The 16,292-nt window shown below is 39.0% G+C and overlaps 1 protein-coding gene across 1 annotated transcript in view; it reads left to right on the forward strand.

Annotated features, from left to right (window-relative positions):
* Positions 1-16,292, forward strand: part of BCAS3 (BCAS3 microtubule associated cell migration factor) — a 578,882-nt gene that overhangs the window by 276,767 nt on the left and 285,823 nt on the right. The gene's annotated exons all lie outside the window — the stretch shown is intronic.

The raw sequence follows: 16,292 nt of genomic DNA on the forward strand, positions 1-16,292 counted from the left end.
ATGACCTAGACTTCATTTTGAATTAAATCTTATTATTTCTGTCATTTGCTTTAGTGTTCATCATATGGGGAGAAAAAGTTCTTATGTTCACAACACCATCCTGTTGTAATTGTTTTTTAAAATTGAAATGAAACAAAAGGAAAGTTATTATAGAGGGTTGTTTTATTCTTTTAGATGTCTTTTTTCATTTTACAGAATTGTGAGTGTTATTACAACTTACTATTCCTTTAAGTTTTTTTATGACATGCTTTTTTCCCCAGGTACAATTGAGTGTATTCGTTTCCATTTATGCTGTTAATATTCATTGCCATTGAATTGGCAGATTTGGCTCGGGTAGAGCATTGCTTCTGATAGATTAAAGAAAAGTAATCTATTGGTCAGAAAGCCTCTAGTCCATGAGTACCACTGCTTCTGATATAATTTACTCTGTCCCACCAGAGTTTAGTGGCTCAGTTGGTAAAGAATCTACCTGCAACGCAGGAGACCCAGGTTTAACCTCTGGGTTGGGAAGATCTCCTGGAGAAGGGAATGGCTACCCACTGCAGTATTCTTGCCTGGCGCATTCCATGGACACAGGAGCCTGGCAGGCTACAGTCCATGCGGTTGCCAAGAGTTGGACATGACTGAGCGACTAACGCTTTCACTTCACCAGAAGTTTAAGGTTCTTCTGTTCAGATACTGATACCTCTGAATGTGTTTTGTTAATTGGGTAGTAGGGATACAAGCTGGAGGGTGTGGGGGTATCTGTTTGCCCTTTTTTCCAAAAATAAGGGGCCAAAAGAGAATGGTCTGTGTCTGCTCACCTGCAGTAATGTAATGGGTTGATATCGGTGGAAGCCTGTAGTTTGATGCACCATCACTTCCATCAGGAAGGTTAATTGCTAACAAATGACTAAATGGGAATTTAGGGGGAATGGTACAGCAGTCTGCTGTGTTGTGGTGAGGGGAGTTCTGGCGCCGTTTCAGGGTCACTATTTGTATCTATCAGAGTTAGGATACAGTTGTTTCTCCCAGTTTCAGCCTTCTCTATAGAATTTCTGTCAATTGTTTGACTCCATTAAGTGTGCAGAGGAAATAAAAGCCTGAATGACCAATCCACCAGGGGCTATGGATAGACCCTTTCATTGTCCATACTTGGAGCACTGCATTAGGTCTCATTATCCATTTATAATAAGCGACCTCTGCCCCCTGGGTCATTGAAAAAGATTCAGTGTGCTTTTCTGACACATAGGGCACCTTTCTCAGCAGACACATCAAACAACGGGACGTCTGGTAGTCTGGAGGACTAGTGTACATGGCAGGTTTTTAAATACACAGCCTGTGCCAAACCACTCTGGCAGTTTGCTCTCTCATGGTTCAAAAATGGGCTAAGGGGAGCCTAATATCTGGAATATGAATGCAGTATTCCTTTCCTCTTTTCTTTCTTTCTTCTTCTGTTTTTTAAAAAGTTAAGTTTTAATTGGATGATAATTGCTTTACATGTTGTGCTGGTTTTTGTCATACAACAACATGAAATTTTTTTTTGCCTTGTTTTTCAGTTTTGTGTTCTAGAAAGGATTTGCCTTCATCTATCTCTGCTTGTGCATTTCCTGATAGAGAAATATGGAAAGATTTGGATACAGTGAATGGATAGATGCATCATTTTTGGAAAGTATTTGCCAAACATGCCCATGGAAGTTATCTGTGATCCACTGAAAATCTCTCTTCTATTCCCTGCTCTGCCCAAACTGGTAGGGATTGAATATCCCACTAAAAAGTTGGAGAAAGAATTTGATCCTTCCTTCATCTCTCTAACCCAGATTTATTCTATCATATAAATTTGGGCCAGCTACTTGAAATCTCTGCTCATCTTTCTCCAGCCCCCAGTACATAGACAGATGTGGGGAAAAGATGAAGATAACATAGTGACTATTGGATGAAATATATATTTATATTTTATCCATTAATGAAGTAAGAAAACTGTCATGTTCAGAGCATCACACTGTGTCAGCTGAAGGTGGCCATCTAAGAATCTTGACCTCTCGTTCCTATGTGGCCCTAGTACAGTGTCTTGTTAATCAGTCGTTTACCTGAAGGATGTTGGGATAGGGAAAATAAAAGATTGAGAGCCACTTCTTTACCAGTTCATATGAAGAAACATTATAAAAGTATTTTTTAAGTTTAAGAAGCATACATTTCATTAATAAAGCCTTGTTCCTCTCTCTCAGAAGCTTACTTTGCATTTAGTGTCACGTATGTTGGCTTGATCAATTTTTTAAAATATATGAGACACACAGGCACTCAAAGAAACCCAGTTTAGTGCAGTGAACTGGCAGCTACGCTCTCCAGTCGACCCCAGGTGTCTAGTTCAGCGAAGCAGTTTTCCTGTTAAGTGATCAACTGTGCCATGCTCCCTGATGCCCGGACACAGAGGTGTCACCTCCAGAGAGTAACCGTTGAGCTCCAGCACAGATTTTTCACTCCACACCAGCTATGGAAAACCATGTAGATGGCAGAGCTCTCTCCATGCCAAGAATTAATATATTAACTGGATTATAGCACCATTTGACAAATTGCTTACTAAATACATCAAAATTGATTGGACATTCTGTATTTGAATTGACAAATGGCTGCATTAGGAGAAGGAGGGAAATCCATTAATTATAGTCGCTCTCAACCATAGGAAATATAATCATATAAATATAGATTTTGTTAAAACAAAAATCTCTACTTCATGGTAGCATTGCTTATGTGTTTACTTGCACCTCTTTGCTATTAACAGAAGGGCTGCTCTTGGCCACTGCCCTTTAAGTAATAAAAAAATAGTAATTTCTGCTGTGCTTTATGTGCCAGTCTTTTATGACTGCGTGGTAGCTTTTAGTTCTTAGTCCCGAAGAATAGAAATACAAGAGAAACGAAGCCTTTCTGCTCAGTTCTCAGCTCCACCTCTGTCTGTCTATCTTGCCCTTTGTATTCTCATATTATTTAAGTCAGAAGCTTTACTTTTGCTTCAATGATATGAAAACCGTGATCATCACTCAACTTCGTTGTAGAAACAAATTTTTGTCTCACGATCTTTCTTACTGAAGGTAAGAGAGACCACGGCACAGGCTGGTGGGTGAATGCCCTCGATTGTCCCGCTCCCGTTTGAATCTCTTCTCCTTATTGTTGTCATATGACAGGAAGCTTTCTGCCATGTGACTCTATGGAAGTTGGTGGAGAGATGAGAAACACTGAACTGCCTTTATTGCCTTTATGCCATTAGTTTCTTGCCTGTTCTACTATGCTTTCTTTGTATTTTAAAACCACATGAAGAGCCTCAGAACTTCCCTTATGTGATGTCAAGTTTGGGTCAGAGCTGAGATTATAAGGAATATTTGGGGGTTGGGCATTCTGCTGCCTTCCAAGGCTGTTTTCTAGGTGCCAGTGGTCCTTCTATGGTTATGCCATTTATACCTTTAAGTATGAAACCAAACCAGTATTTTCTAAAATGAAATCTTCTAATTCCTCAAGGGTATTATAGAGAATGTAAAGTGTGGCCCAAAGTACTTTCTTTTCTCTTACTGCATGGAAGGCTTCCTTGAATGTCTATAACTTGCTTATGTTGCGACTTCTGGCCAAAGTTATTTTTTCCCCATTGTTTGATAGTTTTGTATGGTACCTCTGATCAGGATGCATAGGTATTTATTAAGATAAGAAAATGACTATATTAAGATATGAAATAAAGAAATCGTGGAGACTAAATCAGTAATATAGTTTATATTTGTGGATAAACAACCCTCAAGATGTTTTACATGAAATTTTTAATTTAAAATACTTACAGGTAAAGACATCATGAATTGGGAGCTTCCCTTATGGTCCAGTGGTTAAGAATCAGCCTCACGATGCCGGGAACACAGGTTTGATCCCTGGTTGGGAGCTAAGATCCCAGAGCGTCTCAGCTCACATGCTGCAATTAGAGTTCATGCACTGCTGTGAAAGAATTGGTATGCTACAGTGAAGATCCTACGTGCTGTAACTAAGACCCAATGTAGCCAAATAAATAAATAATCATAATAAAAATACATCATGAATTGAAGCAGTTCATACTTCAGGTTAAGAACATGGTCTTTGGAGTTTGCAGTTCTAAATTCCATTCCTGCTGTTTGCTAGCTGGGTGATGTTGGGCAAATAACTTAACTGCTCTGGGCTTTAGTTTACCTACCATTAATGTGGGAATTAGTAATACCTACCTTATAAAATTGTTTTTAGATTAAATGAGGTAATTCATCCAAAAAGCTTCACACATCATCTTAGACAGAATGAAAAATAACTATAGATTAGCTTTGTGGGTGGGGTTTACAGAAATAGTATTCTTGTTCTCCTTTGAGGCCTTCTCTCTGTTCCAAGGGCTTTATGACTAAGATCCTCCCAGGTAGCATAGCTTTATTGTTAACAAGCAATAGGAACTTTTCTGGTGGTCCAGTGGTTAAGAATCCACCTGCCATTGCCGGGGACACAGGTTCGATTCCTGAACCTGAAAGATCCCACGTCCTGTGGGGCGACTAGGCCCACGAGCCACAGCTGCTGAGCCCGTGCACCCCAGCGTCTGTGCTCTGCACAGGAGAAGCCACTGCAGTGAGAAGTCCATGTGCGGCAACGAAGATTCAGTGCAGCCAAAAGTGAAAATACATAAATCAATTTCAAAAAATTGACAGTGAAGAGAAAGCATTTGTGGTAAATCCTGTCTCTTCTGTTAACTGGTCATCTGGACAAGTAAGGCTTTAATGTGAGCATTTTCAAGGCTATAAAAGGCAATTTTACTTAGTAATTCTAATTTGTTGAAGCAAATTGAAAATTTCTCTTAGACCTGTTGGTTTTGAGCATCTCCAATCCCTTGGTAAACTATGGGAACTGGGATATTTCTTGATGTCCACTGCATTCTGAAAGGCTTTCCTCTGGAAGTTCTTTCTGATAGATAGTTGCCTTAAGACTCTGAAACCCAACTTGTGACATGTCAGAAGTGAAGTGAAGTGAAGTCGCTCAGTCGTGTCCGACTCTTTGCGACCCCATGGGCTGTAGCCCACCAGGCTCCTCCGTCCATGGGATTTTCCAGGCATGAATACTGGAGTGGGTTGCCATTTCCTTCTCCAGGTGATCTTCCTGGCCCAGGGATTGAACCCAGGTCTCCCACATTGTAGGCAGACGCTTTACCGTCTAAGCTACCAGGGAAGCCCATGCCAGAAGGACATTTGATTTTCTGAGATTATCATTGAAATCATTGTTCACAGTTCTGGTGAGCCTTTTGTTTTTCACTCTGTATTTTTTGAAGTTTATAATGAACCTGTGTTCTTATGGCAGGTGAATTTCTTAGAAAAGGAATGAGAGAGAGTGGAAGAAAGAGGAGGGAGGGAATAAAGGAAGGAAGGAAAAGGATGAAAGAAGGGAAAATGGAAGGATGAACTACACAGTTTGTTACACGGCAGGGAAATTAAATGTTCTACAGTAAAGTAAAGTTAATATGGGTGATTCTCACATATATGATGCTGTGAGAAAACAACACAGTCCTGAATACTTCACAGATTTCCTAGTCTTGCTGTGAAAGAATCAAGATGACTCTTTGTCCATCTGCAGGTCAAAAAATAGTTGCTGTTTTTTCCGTTCATGAAGTGGTCTTAAAATTTTTTTATCATGGAAATGTTCAAACATACACAGAAGTACAGTGACTAGTATAATGAATCTGCGTATTACCCAGCTTGAAGAATTAACAGCATTCTGCCACTCTTGATTCTGATGTTATCTTAAAATTTTATTTACTTATGGCTACACTGGGTTTTCATTGCTGCCGTGGACTCTCTCGTGTGGCGAGCGGGAGCTACTCTCGTTGCGGTGCACGGGCTGCTCACTGTGGTGGCTTCTCTTGTGCAGAGCAAGGGCTCTATAGTGTGTGGGCTTCAGTAATTGTGGCACGTGGGCTCACAGCTGCAGCCGGCGGGCTCTGGAGCACAGGCTCAGTAGTTGTGGTAGGTGGGCTTAGTTGCCCCGCAACATGTGGAATCTAGTTCCCTGACCAGGGATCGAACTCTTGTCCCCTGCATTGGCAGGTGGATTCTTAACCACTGTACCACAAGGGAAGTACAGAAATCTTTTTTACTGTTGTTGTTTTTTAATGTATGGCGGATAAAGTGTTATGAGAAAGCCACCCACTGTTGTATCTTTTTACCTATTTAATACTTCCATGTATCTGTGTATATATATGAAGCTCCAGTACTTTGGCTACTTGATGCAAAGAGCTGACTCATTGGAAAAGACCCTGATGCTGGTAAAAACTGATGGGAGAAGCAGAAGAGGGTGGTGGAGGATGAGATGGACTGACCCCATGGACATGTATTTGAGCAAACTCCAGGAGATAGTGAAGGACAGAGGAGCCTGGCCTGCTGCAGTCCATGAGGTCACAAAGAGATGGACACAACTTAGCAGCTGAACAACAATAGCAACACTTGCATGTATCTGATGACAAAGACTTAATGGTAAGGGGATAGCTCTTTCTCGTAGTTGTATGTTGTGCAGTACGGGAAAGAACAAGCCTTCAAAAGTGTTCTCTTGTGTTTGGAAAGAGAGAGAACCCTGTGGTGCTTGTAGGGTAGTATTTTCTGGTTCATTCTTTCCCCAGTCCTCTTGGTTCTGTGGATTTTCTGATTTATTTAGAGGTAAAAATCTTAATCATTTCATTTCTCTATTTCATGGAACACATCATGGGTCCTTAATGATTGTTTGAAAAGATTTTAAATTATATTCTAAAGTATAGGTTGAAAATGTTGATGTCTTCCACGACTAAAAGCTTTTAACTCTCCATGCCAAGAGAACTTTGCTCTTCTGCTTAGGCATGGGAAAATCTGCACTTAATTCTTCCTGCTGTATAATGATCTGGTCTTATCAGGAATGTAACTGGATAATAAATAAGGGAAGCATGGAAGAAGTGCATTAACTCTTTGCAAAAAAAAAAAAAATGATTTTTACCATTTTTCCATTTCCAAACAACTCCCCCGCCCTCCTTTTAAAATACTTTAAAAATTTTATTTATTTGGCTGTGCGGAGTCCTAGTGGCGGCATGCAAACTCTTACTTGTGGCATGTAGGATCTAGTTCCCTGGCCAGAGATTGAACTCAGGTCCCCTGCATTGGGAACATGGAATCTTAGCTACCAGACCACCAGGGAAGTCCCACAACTCCCTCTCCTTTATTTTTGTTTTGTCGGCCTTTGTTGTGGAGGCTAGACTGAGTAATTAAACTCTTTGCTCTTCAACTGTGCCATTGTAGGTGAGATGGAGAACAATACATTTCCAATACCTGGCCTGTTGCCTACTTGTGTACATTGATTTTTGAATGCAGTTTAATAATCCAAAACAGTGATTTTTTTTTAACTGTCTAAGACATCAGTTCACAATACTTTCCTTATAAGCTCTTCCATCTTAGTCTCTTATAGAGAATATTGTATTTCAGAGTGTTTGAATTGAGAACTGATTATTCCTGAAAGAAATGCATCTAACATACAGGCAGGAGTAGCTGTGAGAATACAGTTGCCATTATCAAGAGATTACAACTCATTAATTCTGCACAGAATTAGCACCCGCAAACAGTCATTTCTCTCAGTAAGAACATACACTATCTTGTGTACTTGATTGGATTGTTTAGTTGCTAAGTCGTATCTGATTGTTTGCAATCCCATGGACTGTAGTCCACCAGCCTCCTTTGTCCATGGGATTTCCCAAGCAAGAATACTGGGGTGGGATACCATTTTCTTCTCCAGGGAATCTTCCTGACCCACATCTCCTGCATTGGGGGGCAGATTCTTTATTTACCACTGAGTCACCAGGGAAGCCCATGTGTACTTGAGTAGTTGCTAAAAGCTGATAAAGATGTGTACAGTGAGTATGAGAGAAAGAGCATATAAAACCACATCCATTTCCCCTTTAAAAGAAAATGTCACAAAGCCTAATATGGGGGGAAATGCTATAAACTCAACTTTTCGTTTCATGCGTTGGGTTTCCATCATTCATTGAAGTGCTTGTGATTTCTCAGTTTTCTTTTCTTGACTTGTTAGGTTGATTTCACTAACCATATTACTTGTATTGTGCTTATTCCTCAACTTTTATAATGACCAGATTTTAAGTTGATACATAGTATACACAATTTAAATGGTGCTAAGGAATATTTAGTGGAAAATGAGTCATACCTTCATCCCTTTCTTCCCTGAGGCAACTGTTATGTAAAGGTGAGCTTTGATAAGATTGGTTTTGTTGTTTTTAGACTTATTTTTCTGAGTAGATTATCTAACCCTTGGCAAGACAAACTTATCTGTAAGCTACAAGCAAGGTATTATACAGACACACTATGTTCCTTTAAAATAGCCAGTGTGGACTTTTCTAGTTATCCTGCTGCTGGTTTAATGTATATATAATGTGCTTGTACTGTGAATTGAGTTGCCATAATACACATTAAATTGTGTGTATCTTTCCAGGTGACCTTAACTGCAAATGTTTTGAAGGGACTGTTGCAGCCTATTCATTTCTCAGAAGTGTGCTGGGACAGTTTGAACTTTTCAGTGGAGTAGGTTATCTTGCTGATAGCATGAAGCCATTATGTTTTATTCTGTCTGTCCATTTTTATGACATTTAGAGTTACATGGAGGAGCAAAACTGAACTGTGAACCCTTCCAGACTACCCCCAGGTATAGCTTGTCCAGATGCAAAATGGCCGTGGACCATTATGGTAGCATGAATAACCAGATGAAAGCTCCTTAGTTTATGTCTTCTGTTGGAGTATTATGTGATGCTTTGGAGGTGGCAAGGGAGAAGAGCAGGGTGGGGCAGAGATGTACCCTGTGTTGTCAGTTATCCAATGAAATCTGTCATCTCGTAGGCAATGAGGATACGTCATTTTTCTAATTATATATTGCCTGTGACTGTTCTTCTGGGAATGTGGAATAAAAGGAAAGTGAAACCAGAGATGTACAATGACTGACTGTTAGAAAACTTTAATAATTAATTAGGGAACATCTATGGTACCACAGGGTCAGGGTGCAAGGAAGATCATTGATCCGTTTAATATACAGCGTAGGTAAAACCTGTTCCCTTTTATATGTGTTGTAGTGCTTCAGCTGTTGTTGCACTGGTACAAGATATGGCTCCTAATGAGCAGAATAGCCAGTAATATATCGTGCTATTGCTTGATTGTTCTGTGTGTGAAATTCAGCAAACTCCTTTACATTTAAATTGAAACATTTATAAGTTAGAAAACTTATAGACTTCCATAGAGATAGTTAGGTGTGTTATTTTTGACCTGAAAGCCTTCTCCTCTTTAAAAAATTATTTTTAAAAAGTCCAGAGTTTTATTTTTACCAGTTTGATAGTATGAAAGCATAACCTGTAAAATTTTGCAAATCTCTGATTACTACTATTTATATGTGTTTGTTGGCTGTTGTATTTCCTCTTCTGTGAATTGCGTGTTCATTAGGAAATGCCTTAGTCCATTTTGCTTTTGGATTACTTGTCTTTGAGCCTTTCTTCTTAAAAGGCAAATATTATTTTCTGAGCTAAGAAACTACCTTTCCAAGCAGAATTTCTTCCTCAGATCCTGAGTGCTTTCTGATCAGAAACAGAGTTTGGTCAAGAGCCTTCTCTTATTGTATGGCTGCTCTATAAATGCTGTTTCTAATAAGTACCAAAAGTATATTGAAGTTTGTCCTTGGATGAGGGTATATCACTGCTGGCCTTTGGGTGAACTTTGAGCCTGAGCTGTTTCATTCAAGGCAGCATGATGTCATTTAACTCACAAATTTCTCTGTTGCTAGAAAAAGGAATGTTGTTCCCCTAAATAACCTGAAGGACTGAATAATGCTGGCACAACATTATTCACCTCTCAGGTCTCCACTAAAGACTTCAGCATGGTAAGGGTTTTATTGTTCGCAGAGGATTTGTGGGGATGTGTTAAGGAGTAGGGGCAAGCAAAAATTGAGTCTGGTCCTGAATGTGGAGAATACTTTATTCTACAGCCCACTCAGCTGCCAATATGACCCAGCTCACACTCAAACTTTTCCAAATAAAAACCTTGGGATCCATTTTTGTTTCTTCATATTGAAAGTCTCTCTAAGTTTCTTTCTAGTTCTGTTTGTTCAACATATGAACTTATTCTAGGCTTTGCAACAGCAGTTAAAGCCGAAAGTTGCATCTCAGATAAAAAAGTAGATGCCATTTGGGTCAGCCCCACCCCACACCCCCTTACTTGAGAAGTAGATCTCCCTGATTCCAGTGGCATTGAGATTCCTTTCAGGAAGTATAGCAGTTTTTTTTTTTAGCATCTCCTAAAGTTGGGAGCTTGGAGTTCGCTAGCAGCGGAGCCTGTGCTTGATTAGCAGCTGTGTCCTCTGAAGCTATGAGAATTTATTACTGGGAGTTCAAGAGATGCAGGAAAGACTAGAACAAGAACGTAACAGAATCAGATAGATTGTCCCTTCATTGAGTTTATAAATAAGCACGGCTCATTGTGCAGCAGTATGCCTTGTGTTAGTTTTTAGAAAAACAATGCTTATAACCTGTGTGTGGTTAGTCTCTTTTAACTTTCAAATGTATTGTCAACTCTTTTTCCTTTCATTGCTTTTAAGGATGAATGGTGCTGAGATCAAATAGTTATTCCTTTCAGTTTTTTAATAGAGTATCTAGATCCTCTTGTTGCCTGTTGTAAACTTGGTAGTTAGGAGATCTAATTTTTTCCTGAGTATCCAAACTGTGGCCAATACACTTAAGAAAAGTAATTACCTGTTCTAATATAAAATGTATTAATATTAATGATAAAAATGTACTTTCTCTCTTTCAACTGGAAGACTAGATTTGTTGCAGATGAACTTAGGTTATTGAGATCTAGCTGTTAGTTTCGGGGTATTCTAGAAAGAATTTGATTCCTTGGAATTGAGGATATACAGTTATTACTTTGGTTAAAACAGCCTGAAATGTCAAGAGAGTCCTACCTTTCTTCAGGACTGGTAATAACTCATTCTTGGAAGCTTGACTCAAACCTATGTATCCTAACCTTTAAGTACTCCATTAACTAGTGTTAAAAATGAGATTTCAGAGTGTCATTTTATATATCTGTTAATACAATAACTCTTTACTATGTTTTTTGTGGGTAATTTGTAAAAATTCTATGCTCATTGATCCCCTTCCTAACTACTTATAGATTTGAGAAGCTATACTATGAATTGACATTTTCTGTTTTCAGATTGAGAATTTTGTTATGTGGCATTCAGGCATAGGGGTATTTTCAAAGGACCATTCAAATGTTTCTGTTCATAATTTTACTTCAGTTGTTCTACTGACTCGGAAATTTTGGGGGGTTTTGCTTTACGAGACTAACTTGCAAACGTCAACATTGAAGATTTTTTTTGTTTGCTTTGCACATAAACACATATAAAATATAAGTATATTCATAGGAATACACACATACATACACAAACTCATATATCACTGTAAGACATTAAAATACACTTAGTGGTTTTTTTTAGCTTTTATTTACTCACTAGAAGCATGATCTGCTTTCCTGAAAACACAATATAAACAAAGTCTAGCTCACAGTTATCTCATAATGATCTGCTCAGCCTGTCCTGGGTTGTTGATCTATATTTATCAAATGCCTGTGTGTACAGGCAGTACTTTTGGAGTTGTATTCTGTAGAAAAAATTGACAGTATACCTTTATAGTTAGATGGATAGACTTGTTTTAAATTACTGTATTAGAGGTAGGGGATAGAGCATAACAGAGATTTTTATTTCAAAATTCCATATCCCTTTTCCTAACCCAAGATCATTAACTGTCTAAGAACAGTGTTGTGCGTGCTCAGTCATGTCCTACTCTTTCTGACCCCATGGAGCCCACCAGGCTCCTCTGTCCATGGGATTCTCCAGGCAAGAATACTGGAGTGGATTGCCATTTGCTCCTTCCAGGGGATCTTCCCGACCCAGGGATTGAACTGGCGTCTCCTGCATTGGCAGGCAGATTCGTTACCACTGACCCATCTGGGAAACCCTAAGAATAGTTGGTAAATGAAAAGAAACTATTTTTCTTTAGCTAGAAGTTGGTTATGTTGGTCCATTAAACTCAGGCTTGCAATATATGTAACTTTATTTTTCTATAAATTCTCTTTAGTCCTCTTTTGTACCTCTATCCTAACAAATATGGAAAAATTAATCTCAGTCAATGATTACCTCCTACATAGTTGCATCTAAATTCTATAGGGCTTACAGGTACGAGATGGGATTACTAAAGATATTTTACCTCTATTTTCACCACTGAGATGTCCCAGTTCCTTACCAGATGTAATTGTTGGCTGTTGTATTGGTTCACGGGCTTCCCTGATGGTTCCGATGATAAAGAATTTGCCTGCAATGCAGTAGATTTGGGTTCAATCCCTGGGTCAGGAAGATCCCCTGGAGAATGGAATGGCTATCCACTCCAGTATTCTTGCCTGGAGAATTCCATGGACACAGGAGCCTGGCAGCATGCAGTCCGTGGAGTTGCAAAGAGTCGGACACACCTGAGCAACTAGTTAGCACGTTGGTTCACATAGGTCTTTGTAGCATCCATCCTTGTTTGAAAACCTTTTCAAAGCCTGACAATTGCCTGGACCTTGTCCATATTACTCTTCAATGTACAGTAAATATTCACCACCACATTCACAGGGGACTTGGAGAGGTTGTCACAGGCTCAGCTGTGAAAACACACTATGTGCACACCTTCTCTACTGTAGAGGAGCAAGATCTCCATGCTGCTTCCCAAGTGGAACCTCCTGCTACTTGCCGAAACTCTACCCAAGAATCAAATTAGGATTTTTCACAGTTGTTCATCCCTAAAACTCTTTCTGACATCTTGTACCCTTCCTTGGGAACCCTCTTTTTTCTCCTTTCTGTTTGTGAGGCTCTTGTTCCAGTTTCTGCATGTCTTTCCTAATAGCTGCTTGGACACCATGGGAGCTTTGCTCTTAACTGTCATACTTTTAATCTCTTTCTTATCCCAGGGTCAGGGTTTTGAATTCCTGTCTTCTTTGTGACTGGGTATGTCATTGTTTCCACCAGCTAGTAATCATGGAGTGTTCTTCCTACCTGATTGGAGAAAGTTTTAAATGTAAAGAAATGTGAGGGAGAGGGAAAGGATATTTACTTTATGTTGAAAAATATTTTTCCACCACACATATTTTTATATTGTGAATCTTCTGAATGCTTCCAAGCATTCTTAATTGGAATACTGTTTTTTAGTGAACATAAAGTATGGTAACTCTTCTCACAAAATCTATTTAGAAATTTAGGATTCAGATTTAATGTTTCATAAATATATGATTGGTATTTTTACCAGTTCCTTTGGGAAACAGGATGGGTGGGAAGAAGGGGAGGAGGAGAAAGAGATTTTTTTTCCTCCTTGAGAAACTTTTCACTGTGGGAAATCTCAAACATACACAAAATTAGAAAGAAATTGTGTCAGTATAATGACTCTCCATGTACCTGTCATTCTCAACAGTCATCAACTCATGACTGATGTTTTTTTCAGCTATAATCCTCTTCCTCACCATTCTCTGCCATTGGATTATTTTTAAATTTACCCTTCCACACACTTTTTTTTTTTTTTTTTGCTATGCCTTGCAGCTTGCAGGATCTTAGTTTCCTGACCGGGAATTGAACCTAGGCCCTTGGTAGTGAAAGCACAGAATCCTAACCACTGGACCATGAGGGAAGTCCCAAGTTTATCCCCATTTTGATGATGGGTGAATAAGTATCGTACCATCCTGGTATCCTTCATTATTTATTCCAGAATCCAAAGTTCCGTTCATTCATTTATTTATAAAGTATTTATTCTGCAACATGTAGTAGGCTGGGCTCAGCACATGTTGAGTATATTACAAACTCTTGGGGAAAAAATCACATTAGGTACTAGTTAGTAACAAGGGTATAATTTCTCACTTCTCTTCCAGTTTTTCCAGTTATCTGTCTACCCTTTATTTAAAAAAAAAAAAAGTCCTAAACCATCTGCTGACCCTCCCTCCCTGCCCTCTTTGCCTTCCTGATTCATCTTCCATTCTCAGCTTGCCTCACCGCACCTACCACACTGGCTTCCTGACATGACTGAAACATTTCATGTTCCCACTTCAACATCTTTGTAATTGATATTTTCTGTAACACTTTCTTCTCAGATGTATGCATGGCCTATTCATTCACCTTTTTAAAATTTTCTCTGACCTCAGCTGCGTTCCAAGTTGTGCTGACCTCTAACCATGTGTCCTTAGCTGCCTTCTTGATTGGTCTTTAAGGAGAGGGCAATTTTGAGGCATTCTCTTGCTCTGTTCTGTATCAAGAATTTCAACTTTATTAAAAAATGACAAGTGGTTGGGAAACACCTAGCCTTTTGCAAACATAAATTTACTTATCAGTTTTTATCTAAAAGGATGCTTCAACATTAATTGGTTATGATATTCTTTTCTTCATGATATTCAGAATCCTAGGAAATTGTTTTGCTTTGGTGGTCACTGTATTTTGTGCCAGTTGCCAGCCTGCCTCTCAGCTGTAGAACTCGGATTTTGAAGAACTCACAGCTAATAGTTTTAACCATTGCAAATCTTATATTTTAATACTATTTATCTCCCTCTGATGAGTGATTGACTGGTTTAAGTATCATTTCTCCCCTCCCAGCTAGCTAAGATAAGGTTTTTGTGAGTATGTCTTCTTTAAATCTTGCCCTACATTCTGCTCTGTCTACTTCACTTACACCTGTTTTGTTGAGTTAGTTCATCAAAATACTTGTTCTGGCAAGAGCGTTGTGAGATTGGCTTGTGAGTCACTCCTTGTGGAAATATATATCTCTTTCTGGGAGTATGCATTAAGAAATTTAGATATGTTCATATCCTCTGATTTCAATTTTAGAAATGTAGCCTATGGAAAATATACATATTGAAGTATATAAACATATCTCTGGGTGGTAGAGATTCTGAGATTATTTTCTTTCTCTCATTCTATTCTATTTCTTCCAGGTTTCTTTAATGCTCACAATCTTTCCTTCCTCTTTGGTTCTCTTTTCTTTTCTCTATTTCCCCTCAGTACTTTATTGCTTTATTTCTCTTAGTATTAAAGTGTTTAATGAGGGAGAGAATGTATGAGAAATCTCTGTATCTTCTCTTCCATTTTGTTTTGAACCTAAAATTGTTCTTAAAAATTAAAGTCCTATTTTATAATAAAAATAAGCAAATAAAAAGTATGGGACTTTAAGTAGAGGAGGCTAAGTTTCTGTTGGGATAATATTTGGTTCATAGTAGGAACTCAATAAATGTTTACTGAATCATTTTATTGCTTTGACTAAGTAAGCAAAGATTAGTCACTCAGTCATGTCCAAGTCTTTGTGACCCCATGGACTATAGCCTGTCAGGCTCCTCTGTCCATGGAATACTCCAGGCAAGAATACTGGAGTGGGTAGCCATTCTCTTCTCCATGAGATCTTCCTAACCTAGGCATCTTTACTATTAGGAAAGAATCTTCCTGCAATGAGGGAGACCCAGGTTCAATCCCTGGTGATCTCTTGGAGAAGAGAAGGGCTACCTACTGCAGTATTCTTGCCTGGAGAATTCCATGGACAGAGGAGCCTGGTGGGCCACAGTCCTGGGGTCACAAAGACTCGGGCACGACTGAATGACTGACACCAAGCAGAGGTGGTTCTGTGTATGAGAAGCAGGCTGTTTCTGCTTTAAGCTTGTCTCCTATGACCTAAAAATTAGGGAAACTATGGAAGCATAAAAAAAAAGAAAAGAAACATTTCTTTTGATAAATCATTGTTTTAGGAACTAAAAGTGTTGGTTTTTTTTTTTTTTTCATTTTTATTAGTTGGAGGCTAATTACTTTACAATATTGTAGTGCTTTTTGCCATACATTGACATGCATCAGCCATGGATTTACATGTGTTCCCCATCCCGATCCCCCCTCCCACCTCCCTCTCCACTCGATCCCTCTGGGTTTTCCCAGTGCACCAGCCCCGAGCACTTGTCTCATGCATCCCACCTGGGCTGGTGATCTGTTTCACCCTAGATAATATACATGTTTCAATGCTGTTCTCTCGAAACATCCCACCCTCGCCTTCTCCCATAGAGTCCAAAAGTCTGTTCTGTACATCTGTGTCTCTTTTTCTCTTTTGCATATAGGGTTATCATTACCATCTTTCTAAATTCCATATATATGCGTTAGTATACTGTATTGGTCTTTATCTTTCTGGCTTACTTCACTCTGTATAATGGGCTCCAGTTTCATCC

This window comes from Cervus canadensis, chromosome 1, assembly GCF_019320065.1.
Source record: "Cervus canadensis isolate Bull #8, Minnesota chromosome 1, ASM1932006v1, whole genome shotgun sequence".
NCBI classification, from domain to species: domain Eukaryota; kingdom Metazoa; phylum Chordata; class Mammalia; order Artiodactyla; family Cervidae; genus Cervus; species Cervus canadensis.